This window comes from Gossypium arboreum, chromosome 10 (genome assembly GCF_025698485.1).
Source record: "Gossypium arboreum isolate Shixiya-1 chromosome 10, ASM2569848v2, whole genome shotgun sequence".
Taxonomy (NCBI): Eukaryota; Viridiplantae; Streptophyta; class Magnoliopsida; order Malvales; family Malvaceae; genus Gossypium; species Gossypium arboreum.
Window position 1 is genome coordinate 55,028,849 of NC_069079.1, and position 20,469 is coordinate 55,049,317.

The 20,469-nt window shown below is 31.6% G+C and overlaps 1 pseudogene; it reads right to left on the reverse strand.

The window, feature by feature from the left end:
- Nucleotides 1–4,634: 4,634 nt before the first annotated feature.
- LOC128282058 (amino acid transporter AVT6E-like) overlaps nt 4,635–20,469 on the reverse strand; it is a 33,918-nt pseudogene continuing 18,083 nt past the window's right edge.

Consider the following 20,469-nt stretch of genomic DNA (forward strand, 5'->3'; position numbering starts at 1 on the left):
TTTAGTTACATACCGTTTGACTTAACCATTCATGAAAAGATTCTGTGAATAACTTATTAATCTCTCGATGTTGTAATCTTCGAGAGCGTGCACGAGATCTCAAAATTTGTTTGTACTCACTATATTAAAAACAAGTTTGTTTAATTGGTTAGAAGATAAACAAATCAAAACGACGAATATGTAAGACAATTTTATAACTTACTTGCGCAACGGTTCAATTGAATCGTGGTTAAAAAGTACATATCGATGTGCCTGTATCCACGATATATCATCTAATTCTACAATTTCAACTTTGCGATTGGTTCTCCATAACTTTGAAATAAATAAGTTTCGCCAAGTCATTATCATTGAGCCCAAATTTCTACTTGGTCTATTCAATCGTGTTTCACATCTTCTAAATATCTAGAATGTAAGGTCATGCACTCTTTTGCCAAGTAGCCTTCAGCAATTGATCCTTCTGGATAACGCTTATTGCGACAATATGACTTCAATTTGCTTAGGAACCTAAACACGATATACAATATTTATCAAAAGCCGTAACTAAATGTATAGAGGTTTAGGGTTGAATACTTGAGAAATAAATTAGCACCTTTCTATAGGATAAATCCATCGATAAAAAACCAGTCCACCAAGGATTGCTTCGTGAGGGAGATGGATTACCAAGTGCACCATAATAGTGAAGAAGGAAGGTGGAAAGATCTTCTCTAAATTGCATAAAGTCAAAGCCGCTCGATCCTGTACTTTCTCAAGTTCTTCGACATTCAAAACTTTGCCACAGATAGCTTTCATTATATTGGATAGTTCAATTATACAGGACGTTACATTTTTTGACATACAGCACCGTAAAGAAATTGGGAGTAAATCTTGCATCAAGATGTGGTAATCATGTGATTTTAATGAATATAATCTTCTATCTTTGAAACTCACACATCGAGATATATTTGACGATACGCATCCGGGACCTTTATATCCTTCAACACCATGCGAAAACTTCTTTCTCTTTCTTTAACATTGAAAAAATAGAAGGCGGCAACCGATATTTCCCATTCGGAAGTACTTGAGGATGAAGATCACGCCAGATTCTCATGTCAACTAAATCAAGTCGGCTCTGAAGATTGTCTTTTGATTTTCCATCGACATTTAAAATTGTCCCAATTATGTTCTCGCAGACATTCTTCTCAATATGCATGACATGAAGATTATGGCGTAAAATGTTGTGCTCCCAATAAGGCAACTCAAAAAAAATACTCCTTTTCTTCCACAACTCCGCCTCATTAGGATCATCCTCTTCGTCAGATTCATCATCAGATCCATCCCTCGATCTTCTCCTCGTTTGCGTGATAGGTGGTTGATTCATCTTCCCGTAACTAAAGTTGATATCTTTTAACATAAACAAGATTTCAGATCCAACGGTGCGCTCAGAGCTCCATGTACTCTTGATGCCGTCAAATAGAGTCCTCTAAAATCTAAATTTATGATTTTCATCTAACCACCGACGATGGCCCATGTAAGAGAACTTCTTCCCATTATACAACCACTTGAACAAGTTTATGCAGACAACAAGGACAGTATAACGTCCTTTAGTACTCCAACCCGATAAATTAGCATAAGCCGGGAAATCATTAATTGTCCACAATAAAGCTGCACGTAAATTAAAGTTCTCCTTTCTCAATACATCATATGTCTCAACACCCGACCATAATTGTTTTAACTCTTCAATAAGTGGCTGCAAATAGATGTCAATATCATTTCCGGGACCTTTCTCTCCAGGGATAATCATTGATAAAATAAATGAAGATTGCTTCATGCAAATCCATGGAGGCAAATTGTAAGGAACAAGCACTACAGAGCCAAGTAATCTTTGTTTAAGTACTCATGATTTTAAATGGATTAAAGCCATCACCGCTAGCCCAAGCCTCACATTCCGAGGATTGCTTGCAAAGTTTGGAAATTTACTGTCAAATGATTTCCAAGCTAAAGAATCCGCAGGATGTCTTAATAATCCATCATCGGTCCGTTGATCATTATGCCACGTCATAGATTCGGCTGTCTTTGAAGACATAAAAAGCCTTTGAAGTCTTGGTATCAGGGGAAAATATCGCAAGACCTTGACTGGCTTCTTTCTTAACTATGCCCCACCTTCATCCGTATTCATATCTTCTGTATTACTATTCATCCAACGAGACTTACCGCAAACATGACAAGATTGTTGGTTTTTTTTATCACCCCAGTACAACATGCAGTCATTTAGGCAACTATGAATTTTATCGTACCCAAGGCCCAAATCTTTTATTAGTCTCTTCATGTCTTGACAAGATCGGGAATTTTGTAAACGAAACATCTCTCTTAGAAACTCTAGCAACATTGTAAAAGAGTTTCCGGTCCACCCTCCCAAACATTTTAAATGAAATAGACGAATGCGAAGGACAATTTGAATATTTTGATCCTCGTAAAGTTCTTCATTCATTTCATTATGTAAATTGTAGAACTTAGCCGCTTCTTCATTTGGCTCCTCATTAGGTGCACTTGTTCCGTTTCAAAAAACATTTCCACCAATATTACAATCCTCGGATATAATAAAGTCGTGGAAACGATTGCTCACCATGACTACGCATATTAAATGCATCCCGCAACATATCTTCCATGTCATCTTGTCTAACATACCGATGGTAATCGATGATCGGGATAAGTCGATTAATCGTTGAAGAAGTTCCACTAGATGTACACTCTCCATGGAAAATCCATTTTTATACCCCGAATAAAGCCATCAACAATTAGATGTTCGTAGACAACTTCACGAAAATGCCAAGAGATGTTGCCACACTTCTTACACGGAAAAGAATCATATTCTCTTGGCTTGCATTTTGAAATGCAAAATTTAGAAAAGTTTGTACTCCATTTTGATTGGCATTGCTTACCCTTGACAATTTCATCCAACTCCTATCCATTTTGTAGTTCTTGAAATCTAAAGTTGACAACATATTACAGTTACTTAAATGTTCTCAATTGATTTAAATCATATCATTATACTAAATATCAAGTCTCTAATGGGTATAAACTAATTTAGGCAAGTTTATGTATTATGTAAGTTAAGTAAATTTTGTAAACTAGTTATGTATGATATGATATATATTTAAGTATTATGTAAGTTATGTAATTTATGATATGATATATATTTATGTAAATTATATATTTATCTAAGTTATATAAGTTATGTAAGTTATGTAAATTATGATATAAAATATATTTAAGCATTATGTAAGTTATGTAAGTTATATATTTATCTAAGTTATATAAGTTATATAAGTTATGTAGGTTATATAAGTTATGTAAGTTATATATGTTATATAAGTTATGTAAGTTATATATGTTATATAAGTTATGTAAATTATGATATCAAATATATTTATGCATTATGTAAGTTTTTATTTCACGATGTGGAAAATCACATGGATAATACATATCAAATATCAAGTATCTACAGGTAAGTAAGCGGATTAAATAATATTTAATTAAATAATATTTATAAAAATTATTTTAATTAAATAATATACATATTTGTATATTAGATGGGACATATTAAATTGAAACATTTGAATTTTTAAGATTCATCATACGTGGCGTTGTTACACCTAGGAGGATCCATTATATCTTGCAGCTCGATATAAGGCAACCCGTCAGGTTTCCAGCCTATATACTTTGAATCTTTAAAATATTTAAAATAAGGTTGGAGAGAAGGTCAGCTATTGATGTAATTTTGATAAAAAGTAGTTATAACTTTTAAAGAAATTTAAAAATATTAAATATTAAAATAAAACATTATTAATATAAAAATAGTAATTTGAATATAATAATATCAAAAAGAATCGTAGTTTAATTTTTATAAGTAAATTGGAAATAAATTAAGGTTATATAAATATTCAATAGCGATAGAACTTTTTCAATTCTTTTTAATTTTTAAGATTCATCATACGTGGCGTTGTTACACCTAGGAGGATCCATTATATCTTGCATCTCGATATAAGGCAACCCGTCAGGTTTCCAGCCTATATACTTTGAATCTTTAAAATATTTAAAATAAGGTTGGAGAGAAAGTCAGCTATTGTTGTAATTTTTATGGACAAGCAAGCTACACGGTAATAAAATTAATTCATAACTATTCATACTTAAGTTGAATCAAATAATAATTAAGTTGAACCAAATATTTAAAATTAATTTGGAAACAAAATAGTTCTACTCCAAACAGAACTAGCAATTAAATCTTTACAAAATCGCAACCCCAAAATATTAATTTTTCCAAAATCATCATGATAAAACTATTATTGATTAGAATTTTGAAATAAAGCCTACCTTAATAAAACGTACCTGGTCTACTCCACTCTCACCAAAGAAAAGAGGTGGAGTCAAAAAGTAATATTTGTTAAGTAATTTAAAGTGAAAATGCATAGAAATAAGGAAAAAAATTAGCAACTAAACGGCTGACGCATTTCCTAGAACAAATGTCAATGGCTGTGGTGTATTTAGTTGCACCAAATATTAATTCAGGTGCTCGATAGTACCTAGAGCAGATGTAAGATTATAAGAGTAGCACCAAATATATTTCAGTTTAAGCAAATATAGAAACTTTACCTATATCAATTTTGCAAGTGCCCACTTGTACCAGGATCAAAGACACTGCCAATGAAGCTATACACCTTAGCAAAATATGGCAACACTGCACAGTAAACACATAAGTTGGATAGAAACATGAAAACAGACCAAAAGAACATCTAGAAAACAAAAATGGAATCACCATTAGTATGTAAACATGAAAATGCACAGCTTTAAACAAACCAACTTTGCATGTGCAGAATCATACTCCACAAAACTCATAAACATTAACTTCTCCTAACCAGAATACCAACTTTATGTTTACAGAGGCCTTGATCAAAACTAACATAACTATTGATTTATAACTTATCTAATAAGAATCACAGAATATGCAGAAAGTACCTGAGTATTTAGTATCAAGAGAACCATGTATTCAAGGAAAAGAGCGGAAAATGATCAATGTATGCAAAACACGGTCTATATTTCAAAACTGAGTAAAGCTTTCATCTAGTACCAAATACATACATATATAGAGACACAAACACACTAATTCATACTTAAGTTGAATCAAATAATACTTAAGTTGAACCAAAATATAAAAACTTATTCATACTTCAAATAATAATTAATAATACTATTTTGAAAAAATTAGCTATAAATTTTAAAGACATTTAAAAATAATAAATATTAAAATCAAACATGTTTAATATAACAAAATAGTAATTTGAATATAATAATATCAAGAAAGAATCGTAGTTTACTTTTAAAGTGGAAATAAATTAAGGTTATATAAATATTCAATAGCGATAGAACTTTTTCAATTCTTTTGAATTTTTAAGATTCATCATACGTGGCGTTGTTACACCTAGGAGGATCCATTATATCTTGCATTCGATATAAGGCAACCCGTCGGGTTTCCAACCTATATACTTTGAATCTTTAAAATATTTAAAATAAGGTTGGAGAGAAGGTCACTATTGTTGTAATTATAATGGACAAGCAAGCTACATATATGGTAATAAAATTAATTCATACTTATTCATACTTCAAATAAGTAATACTATAAGGTCGGGTTTCCACCTATATACTTTGAATCTTTAAAATATTTAAAACGTACCTTAATAAAACGTACCTGGTCTACTCCACTATCACCAGCAAACAGAGGCTGGAGTCAAAAAAGTAATATTTGTTAAGTAATTTAAAGTGAAAATGCATAGAAATAAGGAAAAAAATTTAGCAACTAAACGGCTGTCGTACCTAGAACAAATGTCAATGGTCAGGTGTATTTAGTTGCACCAAATATTATTTCAGGTGCTCGATAGTACGTAGAACAGATGTAAGATTATAAGAGTAGCACCAAATATATTTCAGTTTAAGAAAATATAAAAACTTTATCTATACCAGTACCAAATTTTAATTCGAAGATTAAATGGCGACTTCATTGAACCAATACTTGCAGGAGGAGGCGAAGCGATAAATGAAGTGTACCCCTCAAAGAAAATCTGCAAAAGCGCACATCTTTTCAAACCATTTCTGCAAAAAAAAAACAAAATCTTTTATGAGAATACAAATGACTTCCACCTCTGCAAAAAAATTGTAAATACAAGGCACATAACACAATTAGCAAATCCAGTCAGCTGTTTCTTCAAACCTTGACTTTCCTAAACTGCCCAAATCGAACACATTATCCTACATCTGAAAATAGGTTTCAGAATAAGTACAAGCAAATACTAGCATGCTCATTCCCACTCACACATGAATCAGATCATCATAGGAAATAATATCAATATTCTAAAGACAGAAAGCATAAGAAAAAACTCCAATACTAACAATTTCGTTTAAGGACAACAGCCACCTCTTGTTCTCTTGACTCTCATCTAGAATTTTCAGCATGGCAGGCAATTCTCTTCTTTTTTGGTTCATTACCAACATTTCAGGAACATTATTTATAAAATTTCACAACCATCATTTTATTAAGTTTTAGGTTTGGTGAACAAAAACAATATAATGAAAAAATATCTTAGAACTTTTGACTTTGTCTCACGAAGCACTTCCTTTTGGTAGTATGGAGGGTATGAAACTAAAAAGAATCCAACAGAAACGAGTGAGGATAAAATGATTGACACGAACTAGACATGAACAGGTTAACAACCCAATGTGTAGGTTCCCAAAAGAACATGAAAATTACTCTCTTAAGCAAGTAAAGTGTCTTTTTCTTGCATGCTAAAATTCTTTATTTGATTCAAAATGCATGAAAAGGAAAAATCAATATTAGGCTAGACTCTAGAGACAGTGAGGAGAAAATTAGAAAAATCTTCACATAATTTCAAGAATGGTGAAATAGAACATAATGTCAATAAAATCAGTAAATTCATATAAACCTGGTTTTATGCAGAGATTGAAAACCAAACAACATTGAAGAAGCTCAAAATCGAAAAGGTCCCTTTCCGGGACGCAGAACAAGAAATGCGCTTTTAACATTCAAGCATCAGAAAATAAATGCAGAACTACCCAGACAATTCCAATTCAAACAATAAAAATAATAAACAAATGGATAAGAAAGCGGTCAAAGCACAGCCAATTTCTTCACATAACTGAAAGAAAATGAATGGAGGAATTCAACAATATAAAACGTGAGCAACAAGACAGCAATAAACTCTTAAATCAATCTAAGTCCACACTCAACACATAAGTTGGATAGAAACATGAAAAATAGACCAAAAGAACATCTGAATAACCAAAATATAACAATTTTATTATATAAAACGTGAGCAACAAGACAGCAATAAACTCTTAAATCAATCTCAGTCCACACTAAACACATAAGTTGGATAGAAACATGAAAACAGATCAAAATAACGTCTAAATAACCAAGATGGAATCACCATTATTATGTAAACATGAAAATGCACAGATTGAAACAAACCAACTTTGCATGTGCAGAATCATACTCTATAAAACTCATAAACATTAACTTCTCCTAACCAGAATACCAACTTTATATTTACAGAGGCCTTGATGGAAACTAACATAATCATTGATATATAACTTATCTAATAAGAATCACGAATATGCGAAAGTACCGAGTATTTAGTATCAAGAGAACCATGTATTCAAAGGAAAAGAGCCAGAATTGATCAATGTATGCAAAACTTGGTCTATATTTCAAAACTGAATAAAGCTTTCATCTAGTACCAAATACATACATATATAGAGACACAAACACAGAGGCATACATCTTCCATTACCTAAATCATTTCTTGAAAATAAAAGATAAGTAAGCTTCTACAGAAACTTAACGAAGGAAGCCAAATCGAGATAAAACACAAAAAGAGTGGATGAAATAAGCTTAAAATTTAGGAATGTAATTAAAATGTTAATTAAATGTTAGGAAAAGCATTAAAACTTTAGGAATGTAATTAAATGTTAATTAAACATTGAAAACATAAAAGGAAAAACATGTTGAAAGAAACATAAATGTTAGGAAAAAATGTTACCTTGATTGAAATGGAAATGTTTTCTTGAGGGTTTATTTAGAGATGCTTGGGATTGATCTCTAATAATGTCGAGACTTCCTACTCATTGCATTTGAAGAACAAAAGTCTGTTTTCGGTCGACAAAACAATCAAATGAGTTTTAAAATAAACAACATTTAATGATTGGTATAATATTAATTATATTGCATAATAAGAGGTGGGAATAAACAAATAAAATGATTAAAAAAACAGCCAAGACAATATGGTATAACATTAACAGGAGAAATAGGACCAAGCTCAATACCATTAAAAGACAGTAAGTTACATTGTATACATATTAAAAGACAGTAAGCTGTTGTTGCTCCAGTAAATATGAAAGCTGTCCATATATTTGGGAACATAGTAGATCAAATATATATAAACACTAACAATATTACTGTTAATGCCAAAGACCGTTTTTTACTCTCCGTGAGAGGAGCTGATCTCTCAAACACCAAGTTATCCACAGTTTGCCGTAGAGAAAAGTCAATAACAGGGAAAACCAGAACCAAATGAAGACCAAATATAATTCAAAGCAGTGCTAAAACGAATTCCCAGATTCCTATCAAAATTGGTCAAAATATCACATTCGAGCTCATTGTATATAGGTTGAACATTGAAATGGCAAACATATGCATTAGTCATAATAGGGATAACTACTAGTAAATCCAAAATTGCCATTTTCGATCCAAAATCTAGGCTCCTCCTTGAAGCCTCTATCTTCCCTTCAATAAGCTTAATGAATGCAACAGCAAAGCAAACCACAATTAAAACAACAGCGAGAGCTATCGAAGCAACAAAAGTCATGCTCAATGAATCAATCCTATCTAACATGCAAAGTGGAGCAAGAAAAACAACCATAACAACCAAAACCAATAACTTCCTATGATCCCCAAAACTAGTCCTAACCACTGATCGAGAACCCCAATATGACGAAATGAACCAGACATAACATCACCCAGACATGATGAACCGAACTAGTCCTAACCACTGATCGAGAATCCCTAAAACAAGCCCCAGAACCTTCATATTAGCAGGTAAAGCCATGATTCCAGCACCAATAATTGAGGTGGTTCAGTTCAAAACAGCACCAGAAACACCAGACCCGGTATTGGGTTTACTTAAAACAAGGGTATAATCATCGAGATCAACATCAACATCAGTATCAACATCATTAATCTAAAATCCCAAAAAAAATAAAAGCCAACTAAAACAGTAACTACACATTAATCTAAAGGGGACTAAAAAACTAACCATTTAAAACCCATGAACCATCTGACCGTCGACGACAGGAAAGGGAAAACAAGTAAGGGATTTCGGGAATGGGGGGAACAGATTAAGGGAAAAAAAGGGGACTTGGGGAAAATGTTAGGGATTTCGGGTTTGGGGAATTAGGGGATGATTTGGGGAAAAAAAAAGAGGTTTTGTTTTAGGGATTTGGGGAAGGAAGACGAGATGGGGGAAAAGGACTTAGCAAAAAAATAAAACCAATTTCGGGTAAAGGGCATAAACCTCAGGAGAGAAAAAACGACGCCGTTTCAAATAAGCAAAATTTGTGGCATTTTTAGCAACGCGCCGCTAATAAGACCTTTTGCGGCGTTTTCAGCAAAGCGCCACTAATACCTATTTTATATACACAATAAAACGACGCCGTTCTAATACGCGTTGTGGCGTTTATTATAGAAACGCCGCTAAAGCCACTACTATTCTGAGGAAACGACGCCGTTTTACTGTAATGTATAATGAAATTTTGTGGCGTTTTCTAAAAAAACGCCGCTACTTTCTATCTTTTGCGGTGTTTTCAGCAAAGCGCCACTAATACCTATTTTATATACACAATAAAACGACGCCGTTCTAATACGCGTTGTGGCGTTTATTATAGAAACGCCGCTAAAGCCACTACTATTCTGAGGAAACGATGCCGTTTTACTGTAATGTATAATGAAATTTTGTGGCGTTTTCTAAAAAACGCCGCTATTTTCTATCTTTTATGCTTTATGTATAAACGCCGTTAATACCTGAATATTTTATAGAAATTGATCAAATTTTAAAACTATATATTTAGAATTTCTTTTAAAATATATATAAACCCTAAAACCCTAACTATAGTTGAAACTTTAATTTTGATTTAATACACATTTTAAAATACATATTATGTATGCATATAAATTAATTAATTAAATAAAAACATGATGTTTATTTATTATATCAAGAATGTAAATTAATATTTTACAAGATCTAGATCAAATTACAGTTCATGTACACAATTGCACACTAAACCACTTTCCATATATATATTTATATATATTTTAAAATAATATTTTATATATATTTATCTTATATACATTTATCTTCTAAAATAAAATCCAAAATTATACTCTAAATTTGAAACCCTAAACCTGATACTCTAAACCCTAAACCTTAGACCACAAACAAAAAACCCCTCACCCCAAACTTTAAACCCCAAAACCGTTTGGTAACCCCTAAACTAACCATAACTCCTGGACCATAAAGCCCAAACTATAAAGTATATATACTCTAAAAAATGTTAACCCTAAACCATAATAAACATATTTTTGGGAATTAGTGTGGCCAATGTTAATGTAGTACAAATTATTAAAACACACACACACATATATATATATATATGTTTATATTCTTATATTAAATAATATTATGAGTACGTATATACAAAATAACATGAATCTTAGTAAAATCCAAATTATGTTCTTCGTTAATATCTAGCTAATAGTATCATAATTTCCTTAAACCCTTAACCTAAACTTAATTTTTAACATATTTTATTTCAGGCATTCTATTTAATCTAAATATATTTAAAAAAATAGATAATTAAAATACACAATAGCATTATTATTTATACAAATTAAGTTACATAACTTTAATAAAACAATCAATTCTCTATTGGAACACTCTAGTTATAATGTCCACTCTGTAAGATATTTCTATGTTATATAAGCTTGGAATTTATACATAGTTCAACAAATGCTAATTCCACATTCAAAATCACCCTTTCTTAATATATAGCATCCCAAGTAAGAATCGAAAGGAAATTATCTCTTAAGAAGATAATAATAATTGTCCCACTCTAAACTTTAACCCTAATTAACCTTTAAACCCTAAATCATAATCCATAAACCCCAATTCATCATAAACCTTCAAATATTAGTGAACTCCTAAACCTTAAACCATAGTTAACGATCATAATTGAACCCTTAAACCATATATCTTAAACCATAATCCTTAAAATATAATGATAATTAATTTAATATTTTAAATTCAATACTATCTCTTTTATGATTATATAAGAAAATATTCAATATATTGTATAATCATAAATTTTAATAATTATTGTTTTAGAGGTTAGAGATTAGTGTTTATGATTCTTTTTGAGGTTTAGGGGTTATGGGGTTTTTAGCGGCGTTTTACCTAAAGCGCCGCTAATTCTCTGGTTTTACCGGCGTTTTTTTTGGAACGCCGCTATTGCTCTGAATTTTAAAATTTTTGCGGCGTTTTTTTGTAAAACGCCACTAAAAACGCCGCTAAAGGCCTATTTTCCTGTAGTGAAAATAGAATTTATACTTAGAAAAAAAATTCTCACCATTTTCTGGCAGAATAACAATATTGAAAACTTATATGAACTATTATGTTAAATAGCCCTATCAGTGTCATCTATTTATAGGTAGAAATAGGAGAATCTTGGTTGAATTAGTATAACACAAATAATATTTATTTAATAGAAAAACTACTTTTATAGTTTAACTAAAAGAAGGGGCGACACTCCCTAGTTAAATACACTAGGGATGCTGCTCCTCATATTTAATTTGAGGGAAGTTTGGTCCTCCCTTGTTTTAGGTCCAATTATATGTGCTTCCTGTATTTTTAATCTCACACTTTATAATTTAATCAAACTCAATACATGTTTTCCTATTTCCAAAAATAAATATTATTTATAAATTAATTTTCCAAGTAAATAATTTTCTCAACCCAATTCTAATAGTCAAAGTCATGACAACTTTACCGTAAAAGAATGTATGAGAAAATATATTTAATTTCCAAATTCAGTGGATTCATAATGACTAATTAATTTAATTCCATTTTTGAGCTTCATTTATTTAATTAAATAATAATTCAAAAATTTTAAATTAATTCTCAAGTCATTTCTACACCAAGTGAGAAAACACATTCATTTCAGAATGTGACCCATTTCTCTAACTTTATCATTTCCGTCTATTTATGTTCATTTTATTCTTTATTCAATTCGTTTTTGGTTTCAACGAGCTTGCGGAGTGATTGATTGAAAATATATAATTAGGGCTAAAATGATTTATAATTAAATTTTAGCTTTTTACCTATTAATTATACTCATTTAGTCACGAAGTCATTCCATTATAGTATCGTGACTAAGCTCTCCCTAATTACATACTATTACGAAAGCTACTCAACCAGTGCTCGTCCAATGACTTTTTCATAAGTGTGTTACCCTCCTAAAATATCCTTAATCTCTTTGGGATAAATCTGTTCTCCCAATATGATCCTATTTTATCTCATGGTAACCATTACATCTTCTTTCATCAAAAGTCAATTACTATCAAATAATAATTAAGTTATTTATCAGAAATGCAAACGATTCGTGACCACGTTTACTTTTCATTTATCATATAATGTTAATGAGAGGATATCATTTACCCTTTACTTGGGTTATGAATTCTACTATTATGAATGATGCTACATACTATAGAAGTCGTATACCCAATGCACTAGTTTTCTGTTCCTTATCTATTTGAACTTAGATTTTTACTTACATCAAAATATATGAGTCATGTATACATAGTCTATTATCCACTCAGGATTAATGTAATAAATTCATAAACGGGTCTCGAATCTATTCTACTTGGGTCATGTCTAATGTATTGTTAGTCCAGTTAGTCACATCTTCTTTCTCTCCTAGGAGTCATCCGCTCTAATGCTGAAGACAGAACACCTCCCAATTGTACTTAATAGATGACATATTAGTCTTTTAATTGATTTGTTAATTTTCGCTCAGGCTAAAGACATGTTTAGATTCATCTACTAATATAAGTTGTCCTTCCTATTACGATTTGACCACATAACACCGCTTAATATAAGTTAAACATTAGGAAACCAATGAGCCAATCTTTGCTTTCATTTTTTTTTGCATGCAAAAACCATTGAGGACAATATATAAGGGTATTAATGTAATTTATGAATATTTTTATTAAACCAATTTGTTCAAAATATACAAGTGTACATAGATGAAAATACTACACTTAAGGCACTAGATCTAAAATTACAACACATAAGAAAAAAAAAGAAGGAACAAAGATTCCTTTAATAAATTATTAAATTAAGAAGATAGAAAAAAGGGGGAAATAACCTTACAGGGGTGGTGAAAAGGGACTAGTATAGAGGCAATAGAATTAAAAGAAAATAAAGACATTAAAAACGTTATCTGCTCGAGTAGTAATGTAGCCAATTATTCCAAATAGGTTCTGATTGCCTTTAAATGTGTTATCGTTTAGGGTATAAATAGCACACCAAAAAATATATAATTGAATTGGTGGTGTTCGCAAGTGTATGAGTCAAATTGTAATATATTATTTGTGTTACAACAGAATAAAGAGAAGTATTTTGAAGTTTGTACCAAAGGGGATGGATTAAATCTATAGAAAATCTCTTTACAAGAATAAGTCTAAATAGTAATAATTAAATCCTATATTACTACAGATCATAAAATTGATGAAGATTAAAAATTAAATAATTGAAATAAATAAACAATAAAATAAACAAACGACTAAATTGATAAAATCAATAAGGAAGATTAACTTATTTTGGGGGTTGTAATTAACTTCATATTAGGGTTTTTGGGTAGATTAACTATTAACCAACCAATTATTACCTCTTAGCCTTTAACTGATTAATTAATTAGTTGATACTCGTTATCTCCCGACCTCACTTTCTCAACCAGGATAAATTATAATTTGCTTGGTAAACTTATCTCCTAACCTCTTTTAACCTATAATTACTTCCTAAGGTTTTCATGCCTAAGGTTTAGGAACACGTGATCTATACCAACCCTAAATCCTCTGTTAATCACGTCCCCATACACTTGTTAATCTCCCCTAAGGGATTAGCCACTCATGACATTCATAATCTCAATCTCAATTGAAATAAACATATAAATAAACACGGTTGAATCTAAAGAGAAAAGAGATGTAAAAATAATCTTATGGATGTTGATTGGTGCACAGAGTAGCATATCTCTCAATTGGAATAATCAAATCTTGTCACTTGTGAAAGAGAAATAAACTGGATACTTCAATTTGATAAAAGAACTCTTGGATCAAAATCAGGTCCAAGAGAAGAACAAAACATTTTAAAGAAAAGAAAAGAAACTTGATCTAATCTTACTCCTAAAATACAAGGGTTTTTGGATGCATCTAAGACAATTCAATTATATCAAACACCTAAGGTTTTATTTATAAGAGTGTTGGAAGCCTGAATTAGGTTTTCAACATGTATTACGTCTTCGTATAAAGTTGATTGTGCGGACAAAAATAGTCCCGGAATACTTGGGCACCACTTCGAGGCTTTGTTGCGCCATGCAAAGCCTATGGCACGACACGACAGGTGATTTCTACCTTCTTTGGTTTGTGTCATGCTTTCAAGGCTTAGGAAGCTTGTGCATCACTCGTCTCTTGCTCCTATGCCATTGGGATTATAATTCATCATCCTATAGACTTAATTACATAAATTAAAACTACCTAAGGCTCGTGTTGGCCTAATAGGTCACAAACACACATAAATGTGTTAAAATACACTTATTTTACGAAAATTTAATACTAACTACGAAATGCCAAAATTGCAATAATTAATACTGAAAGTGCTAGAATACAAGCTCTTTAAGTGCAAAAATATATTGAAATTACTACTACATTTGATGGCAGGGAAAATACCCCCACACTTAAGTCTTAGCTTGTCCTCAAGAAAACTAAACAACAATGAAATAAAAATAGAAACCAAACTAAACTAAAAATAAGAAATAAACATGCAAGAAAACAAAATGTACTTAAGATAGCTTGACATAGGAAATTGGACATAGATATATTAACGAGATAACATAAATAAACATGTAACTCTAGTATACACAATTGACTCACAACTTCTAAAATTAGGCAGATTAGTTCAATAAATTACAAAGCAAACAAATAAAAGAATATTAAGTATAAGTTTCCATCAAAACATGTAACAACCCGAGAGTCAGGGGTGTCGAAAAACATACTTCTGGGACTTTATTTTTGTGAATCTGGCTTATAATATTTATTTATTTATTTCATTATTAAATATTTAGAGTTGCCTTAGAAGTGAATTGAATGGTAGACTTATAATTTAAATTTGTTGATATTAAAATTTAAAATACAGGAACCAAATCAAGTATGTGACCAAAAAATTAAATTTATATTAAACTGCATGGTGGAAATAGGATAAAGGACTCATTAAATAAATAGACCAATTTGATAACTAATGATAGTGGAAATGTATGAGTATCATCATGTATAGTATGTTAGTTATATTCTATTTATTATTTTATTTATAAATAAAGGAAAATGTTACTAAGTGATATTAAATATAATAAAAGAAAGAAAGTTAGTGGGGAAAGGGTTTTTTCTTCTTCTTTGTTGCTGCCGAAAGTCCATGGAAAAGCTTTGCTATTTTCTTTATTTCTAATTTGGAATGCATGTAAGTGTTTTCTCAAAGGGATTTTCATTTTGATTATATTTTTGAGTTAGGAATAGATTAATTTAGCTATTCCATATGTTAAAATGTGACAACTTTGGAAGTAGTGGATAATGCCATAGATGAAGTTTAAGTTTTCTTAGAGTTAATGATGAACTTTTTATGCATAGATTCTTTATGGAAAACAAATTTGTTAAGGAATTTCATAATTTGTAAGTTAGTGAAGTATTGAATAATTAGATTGAGCTTGATGTTGTTGGGAGAATTTTTGGCATGCAAAGGTTGTTTTATTTGTATGGTTATGCTCTAGAAAATAATAATAATATAATAAAGAAAGATGTTAACTTAAATTGCTATTTTGGTGTAGTTGTATAATAAGGTTAAGGGATTTAGATTAAATTGAATAAATACAATAGCTTGGGTTAGTTTTGCAAAATGCTTTAAATGTGAAATATATTATTTTCTTCCTAATGTTTTAAGATAACCAATTAAATTAATTAAGTTATATCATTGTATCTAGAGCAAGAAATAAGCGATTCAGCTGTTAAACATAGGAAGGGAAAAGTGGTTGAGTAGACGACGTTGAATACCGGTTGCCACTGCACGGGTGTAACACGTAAGTTATTTGTGCAAGTGTACACAGTCATTATCAAGTAATAAGTAAGTATTGAGTTATCGTCTCCACAGGAATTTTATTTGTGTTAAATCACTTAATTGTAAATTTATACTAACAACTTGGTAAATAAAAACACAATATGGTTGAGAAGTAATGATTAAAATTGAATATATTAAACTAAATGCAATGATCCCTAATGCAAATTATCCTAAGTATGCAAACTATATAATGAAATAGATTTTAGCAAAATTAAACACAATTTGCAACAATTATAACATAAATAAACTAGGACAATTACTTTAATTAAACTCAATTTATTATCAACATGCTTAATAACATTCGGAAAAACATTCCATGGCAACTCGATCGTTCATGAGTTTGGAAACCACATCAGGTCCTTTCGGAATCCTTTACTTAGTAAATACGCATTTTACTAATCCTTATTTACTAAGGGTTTCTTAGTATTCGTGTGAGGTAACAGGGACGTGTTAGGTTTGAAACAATTTATTCACACAAATCTAAAAACTATGTAGATAGCAGAGCTTGGTTAGACTTGTTATGTAACTTGCAATTTAATCGGGTTAGGATCAAAATTGAGCATGTACATTTCAATTATGTGTCCGCTAGCCATCATCTGGTTAGGATTACTCAGCTAATTCAGGTGCATTTCAATCACGTATGAACGGAATACAGACTTGATTTTAATTGAAAACATGATCGATTGAGGCACAAACGTTATAAGCATGAATCAAATAATTATTATTTAATCAAAGAAATCATCCTAGCTTAGATAAAATTAAGCTAACATTGTTGTAAACAAGACATAGAAGACATTTTTAGATTAAATTAAAGAAAAGAAAGATTAAACCTAAATCAAAGTGGCTGTCACCCAAGACTCTGACCGACGAGGCTCATTCACTCCTTCGCTTTGCTCCTTTACTAATGGCTTTCCAAGGTGGCTAACCAAGGCCTCTTTAAGAGGCTTAATTGCCAAAATCTCTATGAAGAGATGATGCTAGGAGTGGGGAATGAAAAATGCTAAGAGAATTGAGAGAGAAGAGAGAATGATGAGGGATGAGGGATCAAATTAGGTCTTATTTATAAGTGAAGAGAGGAGGGTAGTTTGCTAAAAATAGAGAGGTTTAGTCTCTTCAAGCTTTTCCAATTAGTGGCCGGCCATGCTTAGTGGTTTTTGAGCTGAATTTTTCTTGATTTTTAAGCAATTTAAATGCCATAACAACTCAAGATTGAGACTTGGTCAAATGTAAATCTTCGGGTAAATCTTTAATTTCTTCAACATTGTAAGGACCTTGTGCAATTAAACCAAAAAGTGGTTTATGTGGACAGCCATGTGTAGCTGATTTGGGTTGACTTAGTCTTCAATTTGGACGGTTTTTTTGTAATCCAGCAAAGCTATCAGACCTGTCCAAAATAAATAGATAAATTAGAGGACCAAAGAACGAAATTTATCCAATTTAAATAATTAATTAAAACCCAAATTATTAATGAAATATTTTAAAATGAATTATTAAATATAATTTTATATTTTATTATTTAATTTAATCATGCATGTCCCATTTTATTTCTTAAAAATATAATATATTCAAATAAATCCAAAATAAGCCATTTTATGCATGAAAACTATATAATAAAGCATAAAATCATATTTTAGTAATTTCCATGTCCTAATTTCATATTTTCACATATTTCATTAATTTATTAAACAATTACTCAGTTTTAAGAACGAATTTAAGTAAAAAGGTGATAAATTTCATTGGAAAAATCCTATATATTTTTCAGTTTACAACGGGTAAGTTCGTGGATCCGAACCTAATTTTATTTCTAATTACTATTTAAAAAAAGTAATGATAAATTAGATCTTGATATAAAATGTATGCATATTATTGAATTAATGTAAGGAAAATAAATGAGGAAATTGTGGAAGTAAATAATTGTACAATCGTTGATATGTTCGACTAGGGCTGGGCACAATCTTTGTCAGCTTGTCTGACCAGTGCTCGGCACACAACTGTCGGTTTATCCGACTAGCGCTGGATGCAATTATCATTGGTTTATTTGACTAGCGCTGGGCTCACAATTATAATCGTTGGTATACCCGACTAGCACTGGGTGCAAATATCGTTGGTATATTCGACTAGAGTTGGGTTCACATTCAATACTATCAGCTAATCCGACTAGCATTGGGTGCGAATATCATTGGTTTATCCAACTAGAGCTGGGCTCACATTCAATAATATCGGTTAATCCGACTAGCACTGGGTGCAAATATCGTTGGTTTATCCAATTAGAGCTGGGCTCATATTCAAAACTGTCAGTTAATCCGACTAGCGCTGGGTGCAATCTCTTTCACGGTTTACTGCTAGGCATCGGGAGCCACGTTGCTAATAGATCTTACGATAAGGTTACTTGAATTATCGAAAGAATCGAGGTCTTATTTGGTTAAGTTAGAATTTCATATTAATGGTGATTGAAATTGTGTTTAGCCAATAAATGGAACCTATTAATGATAAATTGATTTACACGTTGCAGGTTACATAAATAGTATAATCAGACTCAGCATCCCGCAAGAATCCCGTACTTAATGTTGGTGATGTTTCCTTTTTGTGTTTTTGACATGTACCTAGGATGTAAATTTAATGTTAGCATCCCTTTCATTTATTGAACTTTAGGGTAGATGATTTTGTAAGTGTAAATAATTGTAAATATATGTTTAAAGTCTTATGCTATATTGAAAGTAATGTTTGCTTAAATGAATTGGTCATTAAGGTGAATTATCTATGTTGGTTGTTTTATAGGTAAAGTGAAACAAATTCTTATCACTTAGGTTGTCAATTCGATAGGAATGATATAGGTAGGTTGTGCTTTTAGTAAATAAATGGTTGTATGTGATGATGTTACATGTTTTAAGCTTGATTTTGGGTTGGTTTGAATTCCTATTTTATCATGGTCATATGCAAATTGTTGAGTTTAGGTTGGTATCAATTTGGGTTAGAAATATGGCTTGGAAAATGGCCTATTTTTGTCAACACGGGTATGTGTCTCAATAGTGTGTGACACACGGCCAAGTGACAAGGCCGTGTGTTCCCTGTAAATTCTATAGAAATTAAGTCAGTAGCTTCACACGGCCTAACACACAGGCGTGTGGCTTAGTCGTATGGCACAAGTCAGTATACCCTCTAGTTTTCACGCACACGGGCGTGTGAGGCCATTTCGGAGGGTACACAGTCTGGCATACGGGTTTGTGGTTTGGCCGTATGATTTAAGTTAGTATGCTTGTAACACCCCTCGCCCGTATCCAACACCGGAATAGGGTTTGAGGTGCTACCTAACTTAAACTCAATCAATCTTAGGAAATCAGGTCATAAAAATCTTGATCAAATTAAAACTTTTCGTTTCATAAGCAATCTATCCCTTAAATGGGCTTACGAGGCCCAAAACGTATATTCAAGATTGTACGAGACCAAACCAAAAACTTAAGAAGAACATGGAAAATTTTGTGCTTTAAGGCTCCACACGCCCGTGTGGGTAAAGACCATGTAGCCACACACGCCAATGTGGTTTGGGACGCACTCGTGCTCTTAGCCCGTGTGCAAAACTGACTTAAGAGCACAGCCATAGCACATGCCCGTGTGACCTACCCGTGTGCAACATTGACTAAAAATTTTAAGTGCAGGGGACGCACGGCCAAATCACACACCCATGGGAGTGAGCCGTGTGTCACACATGGCCTAGACACAAGCCCGTGTGTCATACCCGTGTGGATAAAGAGGAGGCCATTTCCAATCCATTTTGTCACTCAATTTACACAATCTACACAATATCAATTCAATACACAAATTTCTCCTCAATAGACACCAATTCATCCATAGAAAGAACATTATATGCATTTATCAAAATGAAAAATAACCATTATTCTAGGCTTGATACAAAATGAAGGACTTTGACTTAAGC